We start from the raw sequence: 8,020 nt of genomic DNA on the forward strand, positions 1-8,020 counted from the left end.
CTGAGTGTTCCTCAGAACAGTTGACATGTGCTGTGCTCATCAGAACAGTTGACATGTGCTGAGTGTTCATCAGAACAGTTGACATGTGCTGAGTGTTCATCAGAACAGTTGACGTGCTGAGTGTTCCTCAGAACAGTTGACATGTGCTGTGCTCATCAGAACAGTTGACATGTGCTGAGTGTTCCTCAGAAGAGTTGACATGTGCTGAGTGTTCATCAGAACAGTTGACATGTGCTGAGTGTTCATCAGAACAGTTGACATGTGCTGAGTGTTCCTCAGAACAGTTGACATGTGCTGAGTGTTCCTCAGAACAGTTGACATGTGCTGAGTGTTCCTCAGAACAGTTGACATGTGCTGTGCTCATCAGAACAGTTGACATGTGCTGAGTGTTCATCAGAACAGTTGACATGTGCTGAGTGTTCATCAGAACAGTTGACGTGCTGAGTGTTCCTCAGAACAGTTGACATGTGCTGAGTGTTCATCAGAACAGTTGACATGTGCTGAGTGTTCCTCAGAACAGTTGACATGTGCCGAGTGTTCATCAGAACAGTTGACATGTGCTGAGTGTTCATCAGAACATTTAACATGTGCTGAGTGTTCCTCGGAACAGTTGACATGTGCTGAGTGTTCCTCAGAACAGTTGACATGTGCTGAGTGTTCCTCAGAACAGTTGACATGTGCTGTGCTCATCAGAACAGTTGACATGTGCTGAGTGTTCATCAGAACAGTTGACATGTGCTGAGTGTTCATCAGAACAGTTGACGTGCTGAGTGTTCCTCAGAACAGTTGACATGTGCTGTGCTCATCAGAACAGTTGACATGTGCTGAGTGTTCCTCAGAACAGTTGACATGTGCTGAGTGTTCATCAGAACAGTTGACATGTGCTGAGTGTTCCTCAGAACAGTTGACATGTGCTGAGTGTTCCTCAGAACAGTTGACATGTGCTGAGTGTTCCTCAGAACAGTTGACATGTGCCGAGTGTTCCTCAGAACAGTTGACATGTGCCGAGTGTTCCTCAGAACAGTTGACATGTGCCGAGTGTTCATCAGAACAGTTGACATGTGCTGAGTGTTCATCAGAACAGTTGACATGTGCTGAGTGTTCATCAGAACATTTAACATGTGCTGTGTTCATCAGAACAGTTGACATGTGCTGAGTGTTCATCGGAACAGTTGACATGTGCTGAGTGTTCATCGGAACAGTTGACATGTGCTGAGTGTTCATCGGAACAGCTAACCTGTGCTGAGTGTTCATCGGAACAGCTAACCTGTGCTGAGTGTTCATCGGAACAGCTAACCTGTGCTGAGTGTTCATCGGAACAGCTAACATGTGCTGAGAGTTCATCAGAACAGCTATGTTGACCTTTGGCTTACCACTTCAGTAATCTTCGACTGCCAGAGGTCAACAGCACCTGTGTTGCGGGCTTGAACCTCCTTCCGCTAAGCGTGAGACTCACTCGCTTCCTAACTGTACCAGCACAGAAATTGCATACCCTTAAGCCGTCACACAAGGTATATGTTATCAACTATAATTCCACAGGTTACCCCTTCTGGTGATAGGCCTATCACCAAGGGGAAACCTTTGTGCCCTTTTTTTCTATCAGGTGACCTTGTCATTCAAGGTTTAATGTACGTGGTTTAATGTGCGTGCTTTCAGAGATTTGTATGTACGCTAGGCCTAAATAAATCGCTTGAATGAGCCTACCGAGCACCGTCGCCTTGGTTACTAGAATTAAGAGAAAAATAAAAATTTAATCATTTTAGAACACGTTTAGTGGAAACGTTTCGCTCTTAGAACCTTTTTGACTCCAGATATACCTTCAGGGTGACCAAGGTCCCAGGTGCAAAGCATTTCAAAGTGTCAGAGTGACTGAATTTCTATGTCGCTTTTCGATTACTGTGGAGTGCCGGAAGTTGCCTTCAGCGTTATGTATAGCATCGCAACTTCTGGTAGCTTGACCATCCTGCAGAGTATTGCCATTCTGTCTCCGTATTCTATCTGTGCCACTGTATCTCAGTAACCTATCCGTCGATAACCTCTCACACTGTGGTCTTCACTGCTTGGGTTATCATTCCTCTCATTCGAGTCAGTGTTCAGTGTTCTGTAAGATAGTGAGATAATCTTTACCTATTTTAACTGAAATTCGTAACGCAATTGGTTCAGCGCTTTATGTAAAGTATAGATCAAAATTATGTAGGAGAAATAGATGGTATAGAAAAGTGGTCAGCAAACCCTTATTTTGCACTCGCTCACATATATCTAACTCCAATATGTTGTTACGGGAGTATACTGATTCAGGACCTGTCTCTTAAACAGCTTCCAGGTATACATTATCACGTGTATCTCTTCTCTGCTCCAGTGAGTGTATATTGAGGACTTTGAGCCATTCCCAGTAATTTAAATGTTTTATTGGTTATGTGCAAGTCATGAATGATCTCTGAATCTGTTCCATCTCTGATATCCCTACCCTGAACGGAGCCGTCAACACTGAACAATACTCTAAGCAAGAAACTACAAGCGCTTTGAATATCGTCACCATTGACACTTTTCCTTGTTCTGAAAGTTCTCATTATCCACCCTGTTATTTTCCTAGCCGTTGTGATATTTGCCTTGTGTTCTTAGAACGATAGGACAGCTGACATTATTACTCCCAGGTCCTTGACACGTTCCTGCCTTTGGTAGGCCTGTGTTTTATATACAGTTTAACTTGTGCGACAGTTCCTTTGCTCCTGTCAGAGGTTAGGTAAGATTTGTCAGAAATGAGGATAAGTGTTTTTTGACGCAGGTCTTTAGTCATATGATGACCCGCCGCTGGAGCTTTTGGTCACTTGACTTATGCCTTCCGTTGGCTTATCCGTCCGTTGTTACAAAAAACGCGATTCTAAAAGCTTAGAGATCTCCAGTGAATACTAGAAAGGACTGCCCTTCTAGCATCCAGCCTGTTACTGGGTTTTCGTAACAATTAGTCAGTATCCTTGTCCAATTATCCATTAGAATTCAGTATGATTCAATAGTGCTTCAGGATTACAACTGGTAGGCTACTAACTAGAGAAATTAAAATTTAATAAATTTATTAAGTCTAGAGGTATATTATCAAATTAAATTAATCAATTCAAACAAATTAATAATAATCACTTCTCTCGTATACAATAGTAATGTGCTAAAAGCACATATCACATTTATATTTCTTAAGTACCGTCTGGTACATTAACATTTAATAAGATATTACAAATATGTACAAGTAAGTTTGCGTGTATGTGTGTAAGTGCTCTAAGTAGTTCGCTATGTCTCAAGACTCGACTAGACTTAAACAAGTGACTGACAAAGTCCTCAAACTAAGTTCTTGACCAACTGGCAATCAGAACAGTCTGTTTGAACAATAAAATGAATGCTAAGCCCAATAGCAATATAACAAGCAACTGCAACACAGAATCAGGAACACAGAGATAATATAACAACACTAAGTAGGGACCATCTGCAGATCCTCCACAAGTCACAAAACTCCCATACTACTGAATCTAAGTTCAGCATAAGAAAATCCCCGACTGTGATAATACACAGATACCAGTACAAGTTAGGTCAGAAGCTACAGCTCAGGACCTGAGTTGCTCAGAGTGTCTATGCAACACACAACCTCAGTACAACGTCGAAAATCACTAAGTCTATACAATGTTCTGTGAACAGAGTTCTACAGAACTAACAAGAATAATGAGACAGACAATCTGTCCAACCACCAAGAGAGTCTAGACCAGACTGAATACTTCAGGCGAGGTGAGGACACCCCCCCTCGATCACGTGATAGCTTCGTGGACAGTTACTTCCCAGCAACAACGAGAAGCCGGCAGGGAAACGAGCCACAAGCGATAAATACAGTAGTTAGACAATCAAGACTTGAACTGAGCACATAATATGTTACATCCTACCTAACAAAAGGAAGTTAAGTCAAATAATATAAAGCAATACACTTACGATTTAGTTATTATCGCAAATATAAGCAATATAAAATTATATGAAAAGGTAATAATTATATATATACATATTAATCATTGCAACCCATTCAGGGGTTGCAACATCCGTCCCTTTAAAATATTATGGTTATTATAACCATTTAATCAGTATTCTCTGAGAGCACTTCAAGCTACAACCTGAGACTCTCGTAGTCTCTCTCTACCTTCCTCAAGCTCCCGGTCTTGTTTTTCCTTTCTTTCCCCCTGGGAAATCCCTATGATAAAAACCTGAACGTGACTCCTTCCATTTTCCTGACTTGGAGCTGTAGTGATTTATTTCTTACTGAAGAAAACATACACGTCGAAGAAGCTTTTATTTTGAAAAAGTTTCCCCTCTGGTGTAACCTTTCATTGGGGGCGAAACATCGCCTGAGTGAAAGGTTGCAGTTCAACATCTCTCTTTACTATTACAGACGGTATGCCATTGGAATCCTACTTTATCAAAATTTTCAGTGGTGGAGACGTGGTTTTGACCAGAGTATATCCCAGGAGGGACCGAAACGTCGTTAAAAGAGTCCTCTCCTAATTGTTGGGTTTGATTAATACAGTTTTTTAGCGGCTTTACAATGCTTTGGGAACGCAGAAATAAACCCGCTTTCCCGTTGTATTTTATGAAGTGCTGAACCCATCTGGGTTACCGAACCCGAAAATACTTTTTTCTGAGAAAGAGAGAGAGCTGTGGTTACGAAATTGTCCTGATTATAATATATTATAATATAAATAGCTATAATATTAGTGATAATGATAGAAATTAACATTAAAAAAGCATCATCAATATTAGCTAAAGAATAATTTAGCTAATAGCAATGAAATATTTTCCCCTCAAGGAAGGTTCCTTGATGTTGGTGAGGGGGCTCTTGATTTAGGGAATTGGATCTGTGCTCCAGTTCCCCGAATTAAGCCTGAATGCCTTCCACATCCCCCCCCCCAGGCGCTGTATAATCCTCCGGGTTTAGCGCTTCCCCCTTGATTATGATAATGAAATATTTAAAGTAACAATAGCAATTAAATATAATTAGTAATAATGGTAACACGTCAATAATAACGCTGAGATAGTAGTGGTGCACTAATAAGTTATTATTAATAATGGGAAGACAATATAGAATAGTTAGTGTTGAGAGGTGCCAAGGTTGTTATACTGAGAGTGGCACTAGAGAAAACTGGTGCCACTTCCCATGCTCTCTCTCTCTCTCTCTCTCTCTCTCTCTCTCTCTCTCTCTCTCTCTCTCTCTCTCTCTCTCTCTCTAAAGGAGAGTTAGCGTTAGTTATGGTGGTGATAGTGGTAATGGATCAGGAATCTGTTAAGCTACACGCAACAGCCAATCAAGATTAAACGCCTTAAAATTATCTCTCCACTCTTCCACTGTCTCCAATATAACAGTCGCCTCTGTATCAGACTGAAGAAACCTGCTGGTTAGGTTAGTGCAGGTGACACGTCTCATCAGTGAAGATACTCAGGTGTGGCACATGTGCAGTTTGTTTGTGCGTTGTTGAGAGGATCAGAGTTACCAGGTGAAGCAGCAACAATAGCAGCAGTAACAACAGCAGGAGCAGCAGCAACAACAATAGTAATAGAAACAGTAGTAGTAGCAGCAGCAACAGTAGTAGTAGCAGCAACAACAGTAGCAGTAGCAGCAACAGTAGTAGCAGCAGAAGCAGTAGTAGCAGCAACAGCAACAACAGTAGCAGCAGCATAAGTACTAGCAGCAGCCACAGCAGAAACAACAGTAGCAATAATAGCGTATACTACTGTATCATAGTCCCGTAGCCCTTCAGAGTAGCTGCACAACACTGTCGAACGAAAAAAAAAACAGTATGGCACCAAGTCATTTCATAAATCAGGCGACAGTCTGAAGGATAAGTCACTGTTATAACCTGGCATATTGAAAAAGGAGAATAACGAGTTCGTTAACCCTGATCCTCACGTAATCAAAACAACCTCGTTTTCCGAGAGAGTATAAATCCTCCATTAACCAGCTTCGGGTCAAAAGCTTTATTTGATAAGCAAGTTTAAATATTTACACGTGTGATAAATACAAACATGGCGCCGTATCCGACCCTGCGTTAAATTCACAGTGTAACGAACATGTAATTCCCAGGGTTTATAAAATACAATGGCTTCAATTTATCATTATAGTTAGGCCCTCTAGCGAACTGGATCAGTGGCCCTGATGATAAATGAGTTCAATATTTGCATACAATGTCGTGTAAACAGTGTATATTTTCCGGATTGGGGACGGTAACATAAGGTTGACATGCTGACCGCTAGTGGCGCTGTGATCAGTGCGCGTCCACAATATAGACTACAGTTACACCGTTCCTCTAATCATTAGATGAACCGATCTGAATCAGTGCAACGTAGGTTGTATTGATTCATATTTTTCCGAAGGCTGTGTTCCTGTGAATTCAGAAACGTACATTGTACTCCTTCAAAACTGCAACAGTTTCGTGGCCTCCGACACACAAGGCTTTATCACCTGCTTATACAAAGAAGTATTTTACGCTCCATTCTTCACTAAACAGCAGCACTCACGCTGCACTCTTCCTTTCCTTTTTTCTTCCATAACTAAAATTTGAACAGATTTTGACAAATTACTACAACAAATTCCTTAACTTTAAGAGACTGACAATGAAGGTTTATTAATTTTACTATTATATAAATATTTCAAGTTGCTGCGGGCCGTATAAATTCTTGTGGCGGGCCGCAGCTCGGAGAGCCCTGTTCTAATGTCTTTCATTCTTTGAACTGGAGATTTATTTCCCTGGTTTTCATTCCGGGTTTGTTTATCACACGTTGTTACCTTTGTATGTCTGTGTTCACACGTTGTTACTGTTGTGTGTCTGTGTTCACACGTTGTTACTGTTGTGTGTCTGTGTTCACACGTTGTTACCTTTGTGTGTCTGTGTTCACACGTTGTTACCTTTGTGTCTGTGTTCACACGTTGTTACTGTTGTGTGTCTGTGTTCACACGTTGTTACTGTTGTGTGTCTCTGTTCACACGTTGTTACTGTTGTGTGTCTGTGTTCACACGTTGTTACTGTTGTGTGTCTGTGTTCACACGTTGTTACTGTTGTGTGTCTGTGTTCACACGTTGTTACTGTTGTGTGTCTGTGTTCACACGTTGTTACTGTTGTGTGTCTGTGTTCACACGTTGTTACTGTTGTGTGTCTGTGTTCACACGTTGTTACTGTTTTGTGTCTGTGTTCACACGTTGTTACTGTTGTGTGTCTGTGTTCACACGTTGTTACTGTTTTGTGTCTGTGTTCACACGTCGTTACTGTTGTGTGTCTGTGTTCACACGTTGCTACTCGTTTGAGTGCGTCTGTGTTTATCAAACGCTGTTACTTTTGTGTGTACATCTGTTTATCACACGTTGTTACTCTTGTGTGTGCGTCTGTGTTTATTAGGCGTTACGTTTGTGTGTATATGTCTGTGTTCAGTGATTTCATGAATATTCAGTGACGTGTCCGTGGCTGAAGTTTGTGTTTACAAGGATTGACCTTCAGCAAGTGCAGGTTTGTGGCCACCCAACACAATATTTAAATGTTAAGAGTATCCCACATATCCTCACTCATTCTTACATTCTCCCACACATGTATATAAATATTCCCTAACTCTCACTCATCTGCTTACTCACTTTATAAAATCCAAACTACTGTAGAAGCTAACGAAAATAATTGTGTACATTTAGCAGATGGTGGTAAAACTGAAGTGTACACATCCCATGAAGCGTACACACAGCACCAGCAAAAAGTGTACATTATATTACTGACTATCTACCACGGACTGATAACGTCAAGACCACGACGATAACAACAAATACAACGACTACTACTACTACTTTAATTTCTTCTCTTACTTCTTCTTTTACTACTTGTTTTGCTTCAATGTTACATTCGCCTGCGTTTTGGTGTGCTGGCAAAACTTCACGGTAATAGAGTTGCTCAAGTGTTACACAACTTAGTCTTCATTCCCTCAGAAAGTGTTCAAGTGTTCTCATGAATAATTAAAA

This window comes from Cherax quadricarinatus, chromosome 61, assembly GCF_038502225.1.
Source record: "Cherax quadricarinatus isolate ZL_2023a chromosome 61, ASM3850222v1, whole genome shotgun sequence".
NCBI classification, from domain to species: domain Eukaryota; kingdom Metazoa; phylum Arthropoda; class Malacostraca; order Decapoda; family Parastacidae; genus Cherax; species Cherax quadricarinatus.